Raw genomic sequence first — 21,406 nt, 5'->3', positions numbered from 1 at the left:
TATAGTCCTCTGAATGAATTCAACCTGGATGTGGACCATCGAATTTTATTACCTGGAGCAGCACTGATGGATGGGACCTAATCTTCAAATTTTGCACTATGTCACTTAATATTATTTTATTTTATATATTCTTTGTATCATGATTAATTATATTTATTTATACATATATAGTATACATTGTAACTATGGTTTCGTAGATTTAATATAGACACATTATCAAATTTATATTATGAATATAATCAAATTAGTGTTAATAATTATTTTTTAGTATATCACTGAATAATGGGCACATATGTTGTACTCTTTTTATATCTATATTTCTATATTTCTATAGGTGGTATTTGTATTATACATTGTTATTGCTAAACCATCTGTTTAATAGCACATGAGGTGATTAGTGGATTGGGTTATGGATCATGTGACATATCCGTGGACTTTATGTCCCTGCGGATTATAGCGCAGCTACCAGAGATGCTGGAGGTCATTGCGCTGCTAGTGCGCATGTCTCGGACACGGGCAATGGCCGCGGCATCACTTCCGGTGCCTCATATTGACGTTTGCGGGTCAGTGACGTCATCCAGGAATTCCCGGTGACCCGCACCGCCATGTTGGTGCTCGGAGTGATGCGGCATGCGGCGCCCGACGTCACAGACATGCGCCGCTGATTGGCAACGCCGTGGACTATAAAGACAGGATGTTGGGGATAGATACACCATACGGGCCCCCCGAGGAAGCCGTGGGCGTAACGCACGTAGGGGCGTGTGCCAGCATTAATGGAGAAGGGTAAGATCTTATCATGAGGATAATAATTCTTGCTGCATATACGAGATTGTGGGTCACTAGACTGTGGGACACCTCCCTGACATATTTCTGCAGTATTAGGTCCTTGTAATGCCCTAATTAGTATTGAGCACTGGCACTTTAGGTTATTATAATGAGTAAATACAGGGACTCACTACTTCTGTCAGAACTCACGTCCTCCTCCCCTCCATAAATGTGATATTGAGTACTTTTGGTGCACCTTGTCCTAATATTCGAATATCTCTGTATGATTCCATTACTATAGTGTTGTATTATACTTTGTTCGTTTTAGTACTTGAAATAAACAGATGATTTTTATAGATTAATGTGAGGTGTTATACTTCATTTTTTCTTGTGGTTGGCTATGTAATAGGAAGTATCTCAGGGTACAATTCCAAAGAGTTCTGTCAATATTGACAGGACCAATCTATGAGTATGGTCTCTGGACCTGAGTTTTTGTTTCTAAGGTCTGCCTATGGGGGGTCTGTCTTATACTACAGGGTCTGCCTATAGGGGTTCTGCCTTATACTACAGGATCTGCCTCTGGGGGACTGCCTTATACTACATGATCTGCCTGTGCGGGGGTCTGCCTAATACTACAGGATCTGCCTATGGGGGTCTGCCTATGGTGGGGTCTGTCTTAAACTACAGGGTCTGCCTATGGGGGGTCTGTCTAATACTACAGGGTCTGCCTATGGGTGGTCTGTCTTATACTACAGCCTTGTGCTATAGAGTCTGCCTATGGGGGGTGTAATAGAGAGCAGGGTTGAGTATGTCACCACAGAACAGACAGACCAACTGTTGAGGGAATTTATTAACAGGAGTAAGATTCTCCTCGCAGGGAGTAAACGGGGTTAATAGAGATAAAGCAAACAGTAAACAGCTAAGCGAAATCGCAAACGGTTAATGAATGTTCTGGTAACTTATCAATCCAGGGAGGTCCTGACTTGAGGGTCCTTATTCCAACGTGGATACAGTCACCAGCAGTGCTTGAAGATCCTGAAGTCTCTTCTCTGTCTCCTAGGAACTGGAGACTCCGGGGTTAAGCCTTTTCTTCCAGTGAAGCTGAAAGCAGGAAATAAGGCTACTTTCACACTAGCGTCATACTCGGCCCGTCGCAGTGCGTCGGGCCGAGGTACCGACGCTAGCAGTGAATGCGCCGGGGACAGCGGATGCATTTTTCCAGTGCATCCGCTGCCCCATTGTGAGGTGGGGGAGGAGTTCCGGCCACGCATGCGCGGCCGGAAATGGCGGACCGTCGGAAGCAAAAAACATTACATGTAACGTTTTTTGCTCCCGGCGGTCCGCCACAACACAGCACAACCATCGCACGATGGTTGCAACGTGTGTCAATGCGTCGCAATGCGTCGCTAATGTTAGTCTATGGGGCAAAAACGCATCCTGCAGACAACTTTGCAGGATGCGTTTTTTCCCCTAAACGACGCATTGTGACGTATTGAAAAAAACACTAGTGTGAAAGTAGCCTAACTCAGCCACTCTGCTGCGAGTCTCTGTATATCAGGCTGGCAGGCTTTCTGCAGTTGCAATGCTACACACACACACTGAGCAGTTTACTTGTCACACTCAGGGTTTCTGGCTTGTCACTGCGGTCACCGGGGCTGCGCGCTCAGGTCACTGTCAGGAGATGCATCTTTTTGGATTACGGAGGCTGCCAAGTCCACACTCTCCCATCCAGCCTCACTATGGTGGGTATCTCAGCCTCAGTGCCCTCATGGGGAGCACTAGCTTTAGGGGAGCACGGCGCTGCAGCCTGCCCTCTCTTTGGCGCGCTGCCCTCTCTCTGCTCTCCTGCTCTTTTTCTGACCACACCCCTCTCTCTTCTCAGCAGTCACCTCGTCCCTCTGTCCAGGGCAGAAAGTCTTCCCCCCCCCAACAACCCAGCTGTCTGACTAAGTGGTTCCAGGCAAGGAGCACGGAAAGCAACCTCCTTACAGGTGCATTATACAATATAGAGTAGGCCTATGGGGAGTGCATTATACTATATTGAGGGCTATCTGGTGCATTATACTATATTGAGGACTATCTGGTGCATATACTATATTGAGGACTATCTGGTGCATTATACTATATGGAGGCTATCTAGAGGGGCATCATACAGTGTGGAGATTACAGTGAGGGGGCCATCATACAGTGTGGGTATTACAGTGAAAGGGCCATCATACAGTGTTGGAGCCATCAAACAGTTTGGAGGCTACTAAAGGCTCAATATACTGTGTATAAGAGAGCATCATGCTGTGTATAAGGGAGCTGTACAGGAGGGAGACTCAGGACTTCATTAAATATAAAGTTGGCACTTATTGTTATAAGGGAACTCGGGTTACTGTGACAATTAAAGGGGCACACAGGGCAATATTACATTCTAGGGGGCAAAATATGTGCTGTTGTGAGTTCTGTTTTTGGGCTCCCTCTGGTGGTTACTGATGGTACTGGGTGATTTGTGTTCTGCTGTCGCTGGTGTCCACCTGTTCTATTAGGATTTGGGAGTTTCCTATTTAACCGGGCTTTCTTGTCATTTCCCCGCCGGCTATCAAGGTTATCAGAGTGTTTTGTTACCTCAGCTTCTGGCTTCAGTAATCTTCAGGACAAGCTAAGTTTTTGATTTTCTTGTTCCACGTTTTGCTTTATTTTTGTCTTGTCCAGCTTGCATATAATTGTTTCTTTGCTGCTGGTTGCTCTAGTGGGCTGTAATTGCTCCTCATGTTCCATGAGTTGGAACATGAGTTCAAGTAATTGCAGAATGGTTTTTTTGAAGGGTTTTTTGCTGACCGCACAGTTTACTTTTGTATCCTCTGCTATCTAGTTTTAGCGGGCCTCATTTTGCTGAATCTGTTTTCATACTGTGTATGTGCCTTCCTCTCATTTCACCGTCATTATATGTGGGGGGCTGCTATTTCTGTGGGGTATTTCTCTGGAGGCAAGAGAGGTCTGTGTTTCTTCTAATAGGGGAAGTTAGATCTTCGGCTGGTGCGAGACGTCTAGGATCAACGTAGGCACATTCCCCGGCTATTGTTATTTGTGTGATCGGGTTTAGGGTCGCGGTCAGCTCAGGTTCCATCACCCTAGAGCTCGTTGGTGCTTGTCCTTTTGTGATTCCCTGCCATTGGAATCATGACAGTATAGCCGGACCAAAATGTTTGGGCTGAAGTAGGAGGAAAAGTAGTCTGAGGAAGTTTTTTTTTTTTTTTTTTTTTTTCTCCTCTGAGGTTGCTGCCTAGCCTTAATGGCAGCCTGGCTGATTTTTTTTTTTTTTCCTCCTCTTAATCCTTGAATGGCTCTGACCTTAGCCGTTTATCATGGACGTCCAGAGTTTAGCTTCCAGCTTGAATAATCTTGCTGCTAAGGTTCAAAATATACAAGATTTTGTTATACATGCTCCTATGTCTGAACCTAGAATTCCTATTCCAGAGTTCTTTGCTGGAGATAGATCTAGTTTTCTGAATTTTAGGAACAATTGCAAGCTGTTCCTTTCTTTGAAATCTCGCTCTTCTGGAGACCCTGCTCAGCAGGTTAAGATTATTATATCTTTCCTGCGGGGTGACCCTCAAAATTGGGCATTTGCATTGGCACCAGGGGATCCTGCGTTGCTTAATGTGGATGCGTTTTTTCTGGCATTGGGTTTGCTCTATGAGGAACCTAACCAGGAGATTCAGGCTGAAAAAGCTTTATTAGCTCTCTCTCAGGGGCAAGATGAAGCAGAAATATATTGTCAAAAATTTCGGAAATGGTCAGTGCTTACTCAGTGGAATGAGTGCGCCCTGGCTGCAAAGTTCAGAGATGGCCTTTCTGAGGCCATTAAAGATGTTATGGTGGGGTTCCCTGCGCCTACGGGTCTGAATGAGTCTATGACTATGGCTATTCAGATTGATCGGCGTTTACGGGAGCGCAAACCTGTGCACCATTTGGCGGTGTCTTCTGAACAGGCACTTGAGACAATGCAATGTGATAGAGTTCAGTCTAGAAGTGAACGGCAAAACTATAGGCGGAAAAATGGGTTATGCTTTTATTGTGGTGATTCAGCTCATGTTATATCAGCATGCTCTAAACGCACAAAAAAGGTTGATAAGTCTGTTGCCATTAGTACGTTACAGTCTAAGTTCATTCTGTCTGTGACTCTGATTTGCTCATTATCATCCATTTCCGTCGATGCCTATGTAGATTCAGGCGCTGCCCTGAGTCTTATGGATTGGTCATTTGCCAAGCGATGTGGGTTTAGTCTTGAGCCTCTGGAAGTCCCTATTCCTTTGAAGGGAATTGACTCTACACCTTTAGCTATGAATAAACCTCAGTACTGGACACAAGTGACCATGCGTATGACTCCCGTTCATCAGGAGGTGATTCGCTTCCTGGTATTGTATAATTTACATGATGTTCTAGTACTTGGTCTGCCATGGTTACAAACTCATAATCCAGTCCTTGACTGGAAAACAATTTCTGTGCTAAGATGGGCATTGATTTGTCCTTTTCGTCTGCATTCCATCCTCAGACGAATGGCCAGACGGAGCGAACTAATCAGACCTTGGAAACTTATTTGAGGTGTTTTGTTTCTGCTGATCAGGATGACTGGGTTACCTTTTTGCCGCTGGCCGAGTTTGCCCTTAATAATCGGGCTAGTTCTGCTACCTTGGTTTCTCCTTTCTTTTGTAATTCGGGGTTTCATCCTCGTTTTTCCTCTGGTCAGGTGGAGCCTTCTGATTGTCCTGGAGTGGACATGGTGGTGGATGGGTTGCATCGGATTTGGAGTCATGTGGTGGACAATTTGAAGTTGTCCCAGGAGAAGGCTCAGCAGTTTGCTAATCGCCGTCACCGCGTGGGTCCTCGACTTCGTGTAGGGGACTTGGTGTGGTTGTCTTCTCGTTTTGTTCCTATGAAGGTCTCTTCTCCTAAGTTCAAGCCTCGGTTCATCGGTCCTTATAGGATCTTGGAAATTCTTAACCCTGTGCCGTTTCGTTTGGATCTCCCGGCATCGTTTGCTATTCATAATGTGTTCCATCGGTCGTTGTTGCGGAGGTATGAGGTACCTGTTGCTCCTTCGCTTGAGCCTCCTGCTCCGGTGCTGGTGGAGGGAGAATTGGAGTATGTTGTAGAGAAGATCTTGGATTCTCGTGTTTCCAGACGGAAACTCCAATATTTGGTCAAGTGGAAGGGTTATGGTCAGGAGGATAATTCTTGGGTGGTTGCCTCTGATGTTCATGCTGATGATTTGGTCCGCGCTTTTCATAGGGCTCATCCTGGTCGCCCTGGTGGTTCTCGTGAGGGTTCGGTGACCCCTCCTCAAGGGGGGGGTACTGTTGTGAGTTCTGTTTTTGGGCTCCCTCTGGTGGTTACTGATGGTACTGGGTGATTTGTGTTCTGCTGTCTCTGGTGTCCACCTGTTCTATTAGGATTTGGGAGTTTCCTATTTAACCGGGCTTTCTTGTCATTTCCCCGCCGGCTATCAAGGTTATCAGAGTGTTTTGTTACCTCAGCTTCTGGCTTCAGTAATCTTCAGGACAAGCTAAGTTTTTGATTTTCTTGTTCCACGTTTTGCTTTATTTTTGTCTTGTCCAGCTTGCATATAATTGTTTCTTTGCTGCTGGTTGCTCTAGTGGGCTGTAATTGCTCCTCATGTTCCATGAGTTGGAACATGAGTTCAAGTAATTGCAGAATGGTTTTTTTGAAGGGTTTTTTGCTGACCGCGCAGTTTACTTTTGTATCCTCTGCTATCTAGTTTTAGCGGGCCTCATTTTGCTGAATCTGTTTTCATACTGTGTATGTGCCTTCCTCTCATTTCACCGTCATTATATGTGGGGGGCTGCTATTTCTGTGGGGTATTTCTCTGGAGGCAAGAGAGGTCTGTGTTTCTTCTAATAGGGGAAGTTAGATCTTCGGCTGGTGCGAGACGTCTAGGATCAACGTAGGCACGTTCCCCGGCTATTGTTATTTGTGTGTTCGGGTTTAGGGTCGCGGTCAGCTCAGGTTCCATCACCCTAGAGCTCGTTGGTGCTTGTCCTTTTGTGATTCCCTGCCATTGGAATCATGACAATGTGCACTGTTTTCTAGGGCACTTGCACCTGGCATTACTATATTATAGAGGGTTACTTTAGAATTTAGAAGGCACAGAGAACCACACAGTTGGTGCAGTATTAGGGTCACATACGGCAGCAGCGGCTCAGTATTGGGGTATCAGCAGGATGAGGAGGTTGTGCAGGTTGGGAATAGATGGTGACAGCTGGAATGTGATAAGTGAAACGTGTCTTTGTTGTATTCTTTGCAACCAAGTCGTGGCTGGAAGAAGTTGTCATGACTGTCTGGGCCAGATGGAAAATACAGGAAAAATGAATGATTCCATCATAAAAAACATCAGCGGTAAGTCACCATCTGTAACTGTGCTGTGATCTCTTATATGTTCTGTAGGACTGGTATCTACCACTGACCATATGGCGGTAATATCAATATTGCTCGTTATATAGAGATTATTTTCAGTAACATCTATCATCTGCTGAGGTTCTCCTCCACTATTAGGGTGCGTCATCGAGTTGTAATCAAGATTACCTGATTAGGGGCCCACTCAGAGAAGCTTCGCCCCCCCCCCCCCCCCGAACCAAAACCCTAGCTACGCCCCTGATCAGACTATCTGGACAAACACCAGGGTACAGAAACAGTCTCTGTGGGTGACACACCTGCCTCTTCCTCTGTTCTACGTGCACGCCAATCCCATGTCCATGATGTTGGCGAAGATGCCACCCACCCTGCACATGTCATTGCACACTTACAACCACCATCAGCAACCATGTCCACATCCTTGTCCCAACACAGTGTTCAGTTGTCCCTACCCCAGTCCTTGGAACGCAGACGTAAATATGCAGCCACCCACCCACAGGTCACAATACTAAACGGTTACATTTCCAGATTGCTTGCCCCTGTAAATGTTGGCTTTTAGGCTTGTGGAGTTGCAGGCTTTCCTCAACCTCATTGTGGTGACCATCCCTCGGTACTCAGTCCCGAGTCACCACTATTTCTCCCGGTGTGCCCTCCCCAACTTCCCAAGCACATGTCCCATAACACCAGCCGTGCGCTCTGGGAGGGTCCACCACATACACTTGGACAAGTACTTGTGGCCAGGGATGCTACATTTCCATGACTGCACATTGAGTGAACATTGTAGAAGTCGGGACCCAGTCAGACCATGGGATGGAACAGGTGATACTGACACTGAGGCCCTGGTTCAATCTGGGTTACTCCCACCTTCTATAGCAATTTCTGCATCTCCTCACCCTCCATCTCAGAAACATCAATATCAATCGCAAACTGGAAGCACTGCAGCATAGCCTTAGCCAAGCGGCAACAACCTTTGCTGAAGCTAATGTGCTCAGGTGACAAATCGCACATCGCCGTGGAGTTATTGAAAGGTCTAACAGACTAGACTAATCTGTGGCTCTCACCTGTGAACCTACAAGTTAAGTGAATATGTTCAGAAAATGTTCACCAATCTCAAATTTGGATTCGTGCTCAGATTCCCAAGCATTTTCCCTCAAAGTCTGCAAAATTCGTTAAATTATCACGTTTCCAATAATGCTTTGGTTAAGACTTTGGTTAGGATAGTGGTGCTGTATAATGAGTGTGGGTATGTGTTTTCTGAGGGGAGGGGGTGGGTGGAGGTCAGGCAAGCAGTGGAGTGTTTTTTTTTTTTCCCTTAAATTAACTTAATATGTGTATTTCCCACCAACAAATCGGGGTGCAGAAACCATCCATGACATACCGACACAAGGGCTTCTTTCATTGGCTGGCGAAGTCACATGCCACTCTCCAATTTAAAAACGGACATATCCTATTCAAAATTGTTTGGGCTAATGTTGTGCAGGCACCAGACCACATTTTCTAATCAAAATTGTTTCAGCTTTTGGTGTGCATGCACCAGGCCAAATTTCCTTTTCAAAATCATTTGAGTTAATATTGGTGTGCAGACAGGAGTCAACATTTTCTAATTAAAATCATTAGGGCTAATATTGAGGTGCAGGCAGGAGTCCACATTTCCTAATCAAAAATGTCTTGGCTAATATTGGTGTGCAGGCAGCAGGCCACGTTTCCTAATTAAAATCATTTTGGCTAACATACGTGTGCAGGCACCAGTCCATATTTCCTAATCAAAATCATTTAGGCTAATATTAACGTTTGGGTGCAGGCACCAGGCCACATTTCATAATCAAATTATTTGGGCTAATTCCCTGGTGCAGGAACCATGCTTAATTTCATAATAAAAATCATTAGGTTAATTCTCTGGTGCAGGCAGTAAGCTTCATTTCATAATCAAAATCATGAGATCTAATCCTCTGGTGCAGGCACCAGTCCACATTTCATAATCAAAATAGTTTGGGCTAATATTGCTGTGTAGGCAGGAGGCCACATTTCCCAATCAAAACAGTTTTGGATAATATAGGAATGCAGGCACCAAGCCACATTTCCTAATCAATATCTTTTGGGCTAATATTGGTGTGCAGGCATCAGGACACATTTCCTAATCTAAATCGTTTGGGATAATATTGGGGTACAGGCATCAGGACACATTTCATAATCAAAATTGTTTAGATTAATATTGCTGTGCAGGCACCAGGAAACATTTCCTTATCAAAATCATTTGGGCTAATATTGGTGTGCAGGTACCAGATATATTTCCTCATCTAAATCATTTCTGCTAACATTGTGGTGTGGGCTGGAAGCCACATTTCCTAATCTAACTCATTTGGGCTAATACGCAGGTGCAGGCCCAAGGCCACATTTCATAATCAAAATGTAAAGAATTACCACAAAAACGGTGATGCCGCGCTTAGGGGTTAAATGCTAGGTGATGCTGGACGGCGTATAGCTGGTAACTGAGTCCTACAAGTGCAAAAAATGAAAATATAAGTATATACCCTTAGCAGGGAGTAGATAAAGCCTTAGCAGAATGCCTGAAAAGTGCGTATATATATATATATATATATATATATATATATAACATAGACACTGTGCTTCGGGACGGTGCTTACCCTGCTATTAGTGCACCTGTAATCCCGATGTGACGGCTCGCAATGCTGCAGGAGGATGTATCCAATCAGCGTAGGAATATGCGGGGGAAAAAAGAAAGAAGAAACCCAATCCGGAATCCGCTGCTTGCTGTTGCGGAGTGTGCGGGGAGAAGGGAGCAGGAGGGTATGTGGCAGCTGACGTGATACCTAGGGAGCCCCGGCCGAAGGTGTCCCTGGTAACCGCAGAGAAAAGATGGCTGCCGGCGCCTGCTCGCGAGTGCCTGAACTGTGACGTCACAAGAGGTACGGAGCGGCGTTAGGGCCAAAAAGGAATGACTAAACCAACGCATTTCGAAAGCAAGGTTTCTTCATCAGGGCCCTGCGAGCAGCAGGGGAGCAGGCGCCGGCAGCCATCTTTTCTCCGCAGTTACCAGGGACGCCTTCGGCCGGGGCTCCCTAGGTATCGCGTCAGCTGCCACATACCCTCCTGCTCCCTTCTCCCCGCACACTCCGCAACAGCAAGCAGCAGACTCCGGATCGGGTTTCTTCTTCCTTTTTTCCCCCGCATATTCCTACGCTGATTGGATACATCCTCCTGCAGCATTGCGAGCCGTCACATCGGGATTACAGGCGCACCAATAGCAGGGTAAGCACCGTCCCGCAGCACAGTGTCTATGTTTATATATATATGTGTACGCACTTTTCAGGCATTCTACTAAGGATTTATCGACTCCCTGGTAAAGGTATATACTTATATTTACATTTTTCGCACTTGTAGGACTCAGTTACCGGCTATACGCCATCCAGCATCATCTAGCATTTAACCCCTAAGCGCGGCATCACCCTGTTTTTGTGGTAATTCTGTACTTTCTTCCAGGGTAGGCACAGATCCTGTATAGTGATCCCAGCAGCTAGGGACATACAATACATCATCTATTCTCCCTTTCATCGGGCTTCGGCCCACAGTGTGGTGAGTGCCAGTGTGTGTTTTTTATTTCATAATCAAAATGGTTTGGGCTAATGCTCTGGTGCAGTCTCCATGCCTGTTTTCATATTCAAAATCGTTTGGGCTAATACTCAGGTGGAGTCACCAAGCCTCATTTCATAATCAAAATCATTTGGGATAATACTGTGTTGCAGGCACCAGTCCACAATTCACATTCAAAATCATTTGGACTAATACTGTTAAGCAGGCACCAGGCCTCATTTCATAATCAAAGTAGTTTGGGCTAATACTCTGGTGCAATCATCAGGCCTCATTTCCATCATGGTTTTCACAGGGTTAATGCACTGCCCTCTCAGGGCTAATTGTTGTGGCCGTCTTTTGGATATGGGAGGGATATTTATACCCATACTGGACTAGGATTCTCTGTCAGTTATACTTTTGTTTTGTCTGTGTGCCTGACTCCCTGGTGTGGTTTGATCCTCTCGGCTTCCCTGATTTGTGTTTCTATTCATTCGCTTACTCGGCTTTATGACTCCAGCTTCCACCTGACTATCCATCTGTCTCACCTGTTGTGAATTCTGCTCTTGGGTTCCTGTTATGATACGGTGGTTTAGGAGCAACATGGAACGAGCTCTGAAGGAAGTGGTAACTGTACTGACCGCAGTCCCTAAGCTCAACACAACACTAGAAGTAGCCGTGGGATGCTCCTAACTCTCCCTAGGCGCCTCGTCACAGCCTAAGAGCTAACTACCCCTAAAGATAGAAGCAGGAAAACTATCTTACCTCAGAGAAAATCCCCAAAGGATAGATTAGCCCCTCACAAATAATCACTGTGAGTGGAGAGGGAAAAGACACACAGAATGAAACCAGGATGAGCACAGGAGGCCAGTCTAGCTAAATAGATAGGACAGGATGGAATACTGTGCAGTCAGTATAAAACACTACAAAAATCCACGCAGAGTTTACAAAAAAATCTCCACACCTGACTAAAGGTGTGGAGGGTAAATCTGCTTTCCAGAGCTTCCAGCAAGACAGAATTAATTCATACTGATAAGCTGGACAAACATAGAAAGCACAGAACGGATAAGTCCACAAACTATGGACAGAAAAGAGCAAGCAAAAACTTAGCTTTGCTGAACTGGTCAGGATAACAGGGAAATCCAAAGAGATGTGAATCCAACCAGGAACCATTTACAAGTGGCACTGGCTGAAGGAAAGAGCCAGGCATAAATAGCCGAGCAGAAAAGATGATCAGTGGAAGCAGCTGCAGACAGCTAAATCCAAGGAGCAGCCATACCACTAGAAACCACAAGAGGGAGCCCAAGAGCAGAACTCACAACAGTACCCCCTTCCTTGAGGAGGGGTCACCGAACCCTCACCAGAGCCCCCAGGCCGATCAGGACGAGCCAAGTGAAAAGCACGAACCAAATCGGTGGCATGGACATCGGAGTCAACAACCCAAGAATTATCCTCCTGGCCATAACCCTTCCACTTGACAAGATACTGAAGCCTCCGCCTCGAAAAACGAGAATCCAAAATCTTCTCAACCTCATATTCCAACTCTCCCTCAACCAACACCGGGGCAGGAGGGTCAACCGAGGGAACAACGGGCACCACATATCTCCGCAACAAAGATCTATGGAAAACATTATGAATGGCAAAAGAGGCAGGAAGAGCCAAACGAAAAGACACCGGATTAATAATTTCAGAAATTTTATAAGGACCAATAAACTGAGGCTTAAACTTAGGGGAAGAAACCTTCACAGGAACATGATGAGAAGACAACCAAACGAAATCCCCCACACGAAGCCGGGGACCAACACACCGATGGCAGTTAGCAAAACGTTGAGCCCTTTCCTGAGACAACGTCAAATTGTCCACCGCATGAGTCCAAATCTGCTGCAGCCTGTCCACCACAGAATCAACATCAGAAGGCTCAACCTGCCCAGAAGAAAAACGAGGATGAAAACCAAAATTACAAAAGAAAGGTGAAACCAAAGTAGCCAAACTACCCCGATTATTAAGGGCAAACTCGGCCAACGGCAAGAAAAACACCCAATCATCCTGATCAGCAGACACAAAGCATCTCAAATAGGTCTCCAAGGTCTGATTAGTTCGCTCAGTTTGGCCATTAGTCTGAGGATGAAACGCCGAAGAAAAAGACAAATCAATGCCCATCCTAGCACAAAAGGCCCGCCAAAATCTAGAGACAAACTGAAAACCTCTGTCAGACACAATATTCTCTGGAATGCCATGCAAACGAACCACATGCTGAAAAAATAATGGAACCAGATCTGAGGAGGAAGGCAACTTAGGCAAAGGTACGAGATGGACCATTTTAGAGAACCGGTCACAAACAACCCAGATAACAGACATCTTCTGGGAAACAGGAAGATCCGAAATAAAATCCATGGAAATATGCGTCCAGGGCCTCTCAGGGACCGGCAAAGGCAAAAGCAACCCACTAGCGTGGGAACAGCAAGGCTTGGCCCGGGCGCAAGTCCCACAGGACTGCACAAAAGCACGGACATTGCGCGACAAGGAAGGCCACCAAAAGGACCTAGCAACCAAATCTCTGGTACCAAAAATCCTAGCAGCCTGAAATTCCTGAAGCACCCGCCGCAAATCAGGGGAGATGGCAGAAAGAATCACCCCTTCCTTAAGAATACCAACCGGCTCAAGGACTCCAGGAGAATCAGGCGAAAAACTCCTAGAGAGGGCATCAGCCTTAACATTCTCAGATCCCGGAAGATACGAGACCACAAAATCAAAACGGGAGAAAAACAGGGACCATCGAGCCTGTCTAGGATTCAGCCGCTTGGCCGACTCGAGGTAAATCAGCTTCTTATGATCGGTCAGGACCACAACACGGTGCTTAGCTCCCTCAAGCCAATGTCGCCACTCCTCAAATGCCCACTTCATAGCCAACAACTCCCGATTGCCGACATCATAATTGCGTTCCGCTGGTGAAAACTTTCTGGAAAATAAAGCACACGGTTTCATCAAAGAACCATCAGACTCCCTCTGAGACAAAACGGCCCCTGCCCCAATCTCAGAAGCGTCGACCTCAACCTGAAAAGGAAGAGAAACATCCAGCTGACGCAACACAGGGGCAGAAGTAAATCGGCGTTTAAGCTCCTGAAAGGCCTCAACAGCCGCAGAGGACCAATTCGTCACATCAGCGCCTTTCTTCGTCAGATCAGTAAGGGGCTTAACCACACTGGAAAAGTTGGCAATGAAACGGCGATAGAAATTAGCAAAGCCCAAAAATTTTTGAAGGCCCTTCACAGATGTGGGTTGAATCCAGTCATGAATAGATTGGACCTTAACAGGATCCATTTCTATAGACGAGGGAGAAAAAATAAAACCCAAAAAGAGATCTTCTGAACTCCGAATAGGCACTTAGACCCCTTCACAAACAAAGCATTATCACGAAGGATCTGGAACACCATCCTGACCTGCTTCACATGAGACTCCCAATCATCGGAAAAAATCAAAATATCATCCAAATATACGACCATGAATTTATCAAGATAATTGCGGAAAATATCATGCATGAAAGACTGGAACACAGATGGAGCATTAGAGAGCCCAAATGGCATCACAAGGTATTCAAAATTAAATTAAATGCAGTTTTCCATTCGTCACCCTGTTTAATACGAACAAGATTATATGCCCCTCGGAGGTCAATCTTAGTAAACCAACTAGCCCCCTTAATTTGAGCAAACAAATCAGTAAGCAAAGGCAAGGGTTATTGGAATTTGACCGTGATCTTATTAAGAAGACGATAATCAATACAGGGTCTCAAGGAGCCATCCTTCTTAGCAACAAAAAAGAAAAACCGCTCCCAATGGTGATGAAGAGGGCCGAATATGCCCCTTCTCCAAAGACTCCTTAACATAACTCCGCATGGCGGCATGCTCTGGCACAGACAGATTGAAAAGTCGGTCCTTAGGGAACTTGCAACCAGGAATCAAGTTAATAGCACAATCACAGTCCCTTTGCGGTGGAAGGGAACTGGACTTGGGCTCATCAAATACATCCTGGAAATCCGACAAAAACTCAGGGACCTCAGAAGAGGGGGAAGAGGAAATTGACATCAAAGGAACGTCACTATGTACCGCTTGACAACCCCAACTAGTCACCGACATAGTTTTCCAATCCAGCACCGGATTATGTTCCTGTAACCATGGAAAACCCAGTACAACAACATCATGCAGGTTATGCAACACCAGAAAACGGCAATCTTCCTGATGTGCTGGAGCCATGTACATAGTCATCTGCGTCCAGTACTGAGGTTTATCCTTGGCCAAGGGTGTAGCATCAATACCCCTCAAAGGAATAGGGCTCTGCAAAGGCTGCAAGGAAAAACCACAGCGCCTGGCGAATTCTAAGTCCATTAAGTTCAGGGCAGCGCCTGAATCCACAAATGCCATGACAGAAAAGGACAACAATGAGCAAATCAGGGTCACAGATAAGAGAAATTTAGGCTGTATAGTACTAATGGTAACAGACCTAGCGACTCTCTTAGTACGCTTAGGGCAATCAGAGATAACATGAGCAGAATCACCACAGTAAAAACACAGCCTATTCTGACGTCTGAATTCCTGCTGTTCTGTTCTAGTCAAAATCCTATCACATTGCATAGGTTCAGGACTCTGCTCAGAGGACACTGCCATATGGTGCACAGCTTTGCGCTCGCGCAGACGCCGATCAATCTGAATGGCTAGAGACATAGATTCGCTCAAACCGGCAGGCGTAGGAAAGCCCACCATAACATCTTAAAGAGCTTCAGAAAGACCTTTTCTGAAAATAGCAGCCAGAGCCTCCTCATTCCATTTAGTGAGCACAGACCATTTTCTAAATTTCTGGCAGTATAATTCTGCCGCTTCCTGACCTTGACACAAGGCCAACAGGGTTTTTTCTGCATGATCCACAGAATTAGGTTCGTCATACAATAATCCGAGCGCTTGAAAAAATGCGTCTACATTCAATAATGCCGGATCCCCTGTTTCAAGAGAAAAAGCCCAGTCTTGAGGGTCACTACGCAGCAAGGATATGATGATTTTTACTTGCTGAATGGGATCACCAGAAGAACGGGGTTTCAAAGCAAAAAAACAATTTGCAGTAATTTTTAAAGTTCAAAAACTTGGATCTGTCCCCAAAAAACAAAGTAGGAATTCTAGGCTCTAAAGCCGGAATCTGGACAACATAATCTTGGATACTCTGTACTCTTGCAGCAAGTTGATCCACACGAGAAAACAAACCCTGAACATCCATGCCAGAGCATATATCCTGAACCACCCAGATATCAAGAGGAAAAAAGAGACAAACCAGAGCACAGAAAAAAAAATGGTTCAGAACTTTCTTTTCCTTCTTTTGAAATGCATTTAATTCATTTTTGGCCACTTGTACTGTTATGATACGGTGGTTTAGGAGCAACATGGAACGAGCTCTGAAGGAAGTGGTAACTGTACTGACCGCAGTCCCTAAGCTCAACACAACACTAGAAGTAGCCGTGGGATGCTCCTAACTCTCCCTAGGCACCTCGTCACAGCCTAAGAGCTAACTACCCCTAAAGATAGAAGCAGGAAAACTATCTTGCCTCAGAGAAAATCCCCAAAGGATAGATTAGCCCCCCACAAATAATGACTGTGAGTGGAGAGGGAAAAGACATACACAGAATGAAACCAGGATGAGCACAGGAGGCCAGTCTAGCTAAATAGATAGGACAGGATGGAATACTGTGCGGTCAGTATAAAACACTACAAAAATCCACGCAGAGTTTACAAAAAATCTCCACACCTGACTAAAGGTGTGGAGGGTAAATCTGCTTCCCAGAGCTTCCAGCAAGACAGAATTAATTCATACTGATAAGCTGGACAAACATAGAAAGCACAGAACGGATAAGTCCACAAACTATGGACAGAAAAGAGCAAGCAAAAACTTAGCTTTGCTGAACTGGTCAGGATAACAGGGAAATCCAAAGAGATGTGAATCCAACCAGGAACCATTTACAAGTGGCACTGGCTGATGGAAAGAGTCAGGCATAAATAGCCGAGCAGAAAAGACGATCAGTGGAAGCAGCTGCAGACAGCTAAATCCAAGGAGCAGCCATACCACTAGAAACCACAAGAGGGAGCCCAAGAGCAGAACTCACAAAAGTGCCACTTACAACCACCGGAGGCGGAATTCACAAGAGCGGAATTCACAACACGTTCCCTCCAGTGGTTGTTGGTGGGAATGCAGTTGTCTCTGACTCGCAGTCCTGGCCAGGTGTATCGGATAATTACAATTCTGACTGGGATATTTAGGTGTGCAGGATCCTTTAGCCCTTGCCAGTTGTCAATGTTTCTTTGGAAGTGTTGGATCTCTGCCTGGCCTCTCCTGCTTATCTGCCAGTTCAGCAAAGATAAGTGTCTGTTTCTTTTCCTGTGGCACACATGCAGTGTGCTTATTTTCAGTACTGTTCGTTTGTTTTTCTTTTGTCCAGATTAGACTGTGTCTGTGTTTTCTCAGTCTGGTTGGTTTCACTGGAGTTGCAGATATACGCTCCTACATCTTTAGTTAGATATAGGAAGTTTTTTGTATATTCTGCTGTGGATTTTTTGTAGAGTTTTAATACTGACCGCACAGAACTCTGTCCTATTCTGTCCTATCTAGCTAGAGTGGCCTCCTGTGCTAAATCCTTTTTTTTCTGCCTGTGTATGTTTTTTCCTCTCCGACTCACCGCCAATATTTGTGGAGGGCTGTCTATCCTTTGGGGATTTTCTCTGAGGCAAGATAGTATTCCGATTTCCATCTTTAGGGGTATTTAGTCTTCCGGCTATGACGAGGTGTCTAGGTGTGTTAGGTACACTCCACGGCTACTTCTAGTTGCGGTGTTAAGTTCAGGGTTGAGGGCAGTATAGTGGCCACTTTCTCCAGTGAAAGTTCTCATGCAGCTCCAAGGTCACCGGATCATAACAGTACAACTGGCCAACAATGAGTTAAATGCATCTCTGAAGAAAGGAAGGAAGCTCTTGAGCCTTTTTTTTCTCCAGTCTGTTTTGTGTTCTCTTCCCTCTTAATATCTGGGTGGCTAAGGAGCCTGGTGCAAGCATGAATGTTCAGGAATTAGCTTCTCGTGTAGACCAGCTTGCTGCTAGGGTGCAAGGTATTTCTGATTATATTGTTCAGACTCCTGCTTTAGAACCAAAGATTCCTACTCCTGATTTGTTTTCTGGTGACAAGTCTAAATTTTTGAGTTTTAAAAACAACTGTAAACTGTTTTTTGACCTGAGACCTCGATCGTCTGGTGATTCCATTCAGCAGGTAAAAATCGTAATCTCCCTGCTGCGTGGCGACCCGTAGGATTGGGCGTTTTCCCTGAAATCTGGGAATCCGGCTTTGCTTAATATTGACTCCTTTTTTCAGGCTTTAGGACTATTACATGATGAACCTAATTCTGTGGATCAAGCTGAGAAGACCTTGTTGGCCCTGTCTCAGGGTCAAGAGGCGGCAGAATTGTATTGTCAGAAATTCAGAAAATCGTCTGTATTGACTAAATGGAATAATGATGCTTTGGCGGCAATTTTCAGAAGGGGGCTTTCTGAATCCGTTAAAGATGTTATGGTGGGGTTTCCCACGCCTTTCAGTCTGAGTGATTCTATGTCTCTGGCCATTCAGATTGACCGACGCCTGCGGGAGCGCAGAACTGCGCGCGCTGTGGCATTATCCTCAGAGCAAATTTCTGAGCCTATGCAGTGTGATAGAACGGAACGACAAGGTTTCAGACGTCAAAATAGGTTGTGTTATTATTGTGGCGACGCTTCTCATGTCATTTCTGTCTGCCCTAAGCGGACAAAGAGGATCGCCAGTTCAATTACCATCAGTACTGTACAACCTAAATTTCTGTTATTTGTGTCCTTGATCTGCTCATTGTCATCATTTTCTGTCATGGCGTTTGTGGATTCAGGCGCCGCCTTGAATTTAATGGATTTTGAGTTTGCCAAGCGTTGTGGTTTTCCCTTGCAGCCTTTGCAGAACCCTATTCCTTTGAGGGGCATTGATGCTACACCCTTGGCTAGAATTAAGCCCCAGTTTTGGACACAGGTAACCATGCGCATGGCGCTAGCCCCTCAGGAAGATTGTCGATTTCTGGTGTTGCATAACTTGCATGATGTTATCGTGCTGGGTTTTTCATGGTTGCAGGTACATAATCCTGTGTTGGACTGGAAGTCCATGTCCGTGACTAGTTGGGGTTGTCAGGGGGTTCATAATGATGTTCCTTTGATGTCAATCTCCTCTTCTTCACCTTCTGAGATTCCAGAGTTTTTGTCTGATTTTCAGGATGTATTCGATGAGCCCAAGTCCAGTTTTCTTCCACTGCACAGGGACTGTGATTGTGCTATTGACTTGATTCCAGGCTGTAAGTTTCCTAAGGGTCGACTTTTTAATCTATCTGTGCCTGAACATACCGCCATGCGGAGCTATATTAAGGAGTCTTTGGAGAAAGGGCATATTCGGCCATCTTCTTCACCGTTGGGAGCGGGGTTCTTTTTTGTTGCTAAAAAAGATGGTTCCTCGAGACCCTGTATAGATTATCGCCTCTTGAATAAAATCACGGTCAAGTTTCAATACCCTTTACCTTTGCTTTCCGATTTGTTTGCTAGGATTAAGGGAGCTAGTTGGTTTACCAAGATTGACCTTCGAGGGGCATATAATCTTGTTCGTATTAAGCAGGGTGATGAATGGAAAACTGCGTTTAACACGCCCGAAGGCCATTTTGAATACCTTGTGATGCCATTCAGACTCTCTAATGCTCCATCTGTTTTTCAGTCCTTCATGCATGATATCTTCCGGACTTATCTTGATAAATTCTTGATTGTATATTTGGACGATATTTTGATTTTTTCCGATGATTGGGAGTCTCGTGTGCAACAAGTCAGGATGGTATTTCAGATCCTTCGTGACAATGCCCTGTTTGTGAAAGGGTCTAAGTGTCTCTTTGGGGTGCAGAAAGTCTCTTTTTTGGGCTTCATTTTTTCTCCTTCGTCTATAGAGATGCATCCGGTTAAGGTTCAGGCCATTCATGATTGGATTTAGCCCACATCCGTGAAGAGCCAAGTTCCTATAGATAATAAAAAGGGTCTTCAGTGGCATAGCCTGTAGTTTGAGGGCACAAATGCAAAATTTCCAACAGTGCTCCCAATTATAGCTGCTCTTTAAAAGTATTGGTCTTATTATATGGGACAAAAGGACCTTCTACACACCCTTAGGCCCCATATCCCTGGTATTACTACAACCCTTCACAGTTATAGTCATAACATCGTAATATCGTAGCTCATCTGGTGTAATTAAGGAGTTCAAAAAAGTGATTCGCCTAAACATTGCGAAAAAGAAAAAACAAACTTTTACCTTCAGCAGTCACTAGCTGTAGATTAGAAGCTGTTGCTTGCAAATGTATTTTTGAGTTTAATGGGTACGAATAAATACCACTTTAGTAAGTTTCAAAGGGGGCATTTTCAATGGGGATTTGAATATAGATATAGAAAAATGTAAGTTTGCTATAAATATATATATATATATATATATATATATATAGCATATGAAACAAATAGTTTATTTTTTTAATATAACTAGCGGGGTAGAGGGAAGAGTGCCAGGGAGGCTAGTCCTGATCTGGAACACCCCAATAAGTTTGCTAAGTTGGCAGATGAGGGGGGTGCCAGTACAGGGGTAGCACTGCTGCAGCCAGGCATGTCCTCTGAAAGCCGGAGGAGTGACTGCTCCAGTAAGGAGGGAAATAGGAGAGCAGGGCAGGCCAGACAGGTGCTGGTAGTGGGTGACTCAATTATTAGGGGAACAGATAGGGCAATCTGTCACAAAGACAGGGATCGTCGAACGGTGTGCTGCCTACCTGGCGCTCGAGTCCGACACATCGCTGATCGGGTGGACAGATTATTGGGAGGGGCTGGTGAGGACCCAGCGGTCATGGTGCACATTGGCACTAATGACAAAGTTAGAGGTAGGTGGAAGGTCCTTAAAGATGATTTCAGGGAATTAGGCTGCAAGCTGAAAGCAAGGACCTCCAACGTGGTATTTTCCGAAATACTGCCGGTACCACGTGCCACGCCAGAGAGGCAACGGGAGATTAGGGAGGTTAATAAGTGGCTCAAGAATTGGTGTAGGAAAGAGGGGTTTGGGTTCCTGCAGAACTGGGCCGACTTCTCAGTTGGCTACAGGCTCTACGCTAGGGACGGGCTGCACCTCAATGGGGAGGGTGCAGCTGTGCTGGGGGAGAGAATGGCTAGAAGGTTGGAGGAGTGTTTAAACTAGGAATTGGGGGGGAGGGTATTCATTTTATAGGAGGGGAAGATAGTGCAGACAGAGTCCTGGGCACAAATAAGGAAGTTGGGGGTGGCGGTGGCATGGGGGGTGGGGTCAGAACAGTTAATAATTTAAGAAATAGAAGTACAGAGAGGAACATAAAGTGCATGTATACTAATGCCAGAAGCCTCGCCAACAAAATGGACGAATTAGAACTAATGTTGTTGGAGCATAATTATGACATGGTGGGGATATCTGAAACGTGGCTGGATGAGAGCCATGACTGGGCTGTTAACTTGCAGGGCTATAGCCTGTTCAGAAATGACCGTACAGATAAGCGAGG

The 21,406-nt window shown here is 45.3% G+C and overlaps 1 long non-coding RNA gene across 1 annotated transcript in view; it reads left to right on the top strand.

Moving 5' to 3' along the window:
- The first annotated feature begins 638 nt into the window (after window positions 1-638).
- The window catches only part of LOC138681651 (uncharacterized), a 242,972-nt gene continuing 222,204 nt past the window's right edge, over window positions 639-21,406 (top strand). Inside the window, exon 1 of the long non-coding RNA XR_011321950.1 lies at window positions 639-783. This is a non-coding gene — a long non-coding RNA (uncharacterized lncRNA). The remainder of the gene's footprint in view (window positions 784-21,406) is intronic.

This window comes from Ranitomeya imitator, chromosome 5 (genome assembly GCF_032444005.1).
Source record: "Ranitomeya imitator isolate aRanImi1 chromosome 5, aRanImi1.pri, whole genome shotgun sequence".
Taxonomy (NCBI): Eukaryota; Metazoa; Chordata; class Amphibia; order Anura; family Dendrobatidae; genus Ranitomeya; species Ranitomeya imitator.
Note: the sequence above shows the minus strand (reverse complement) of the source record. Positions and strands in the feature narration are given on the sequence as shown.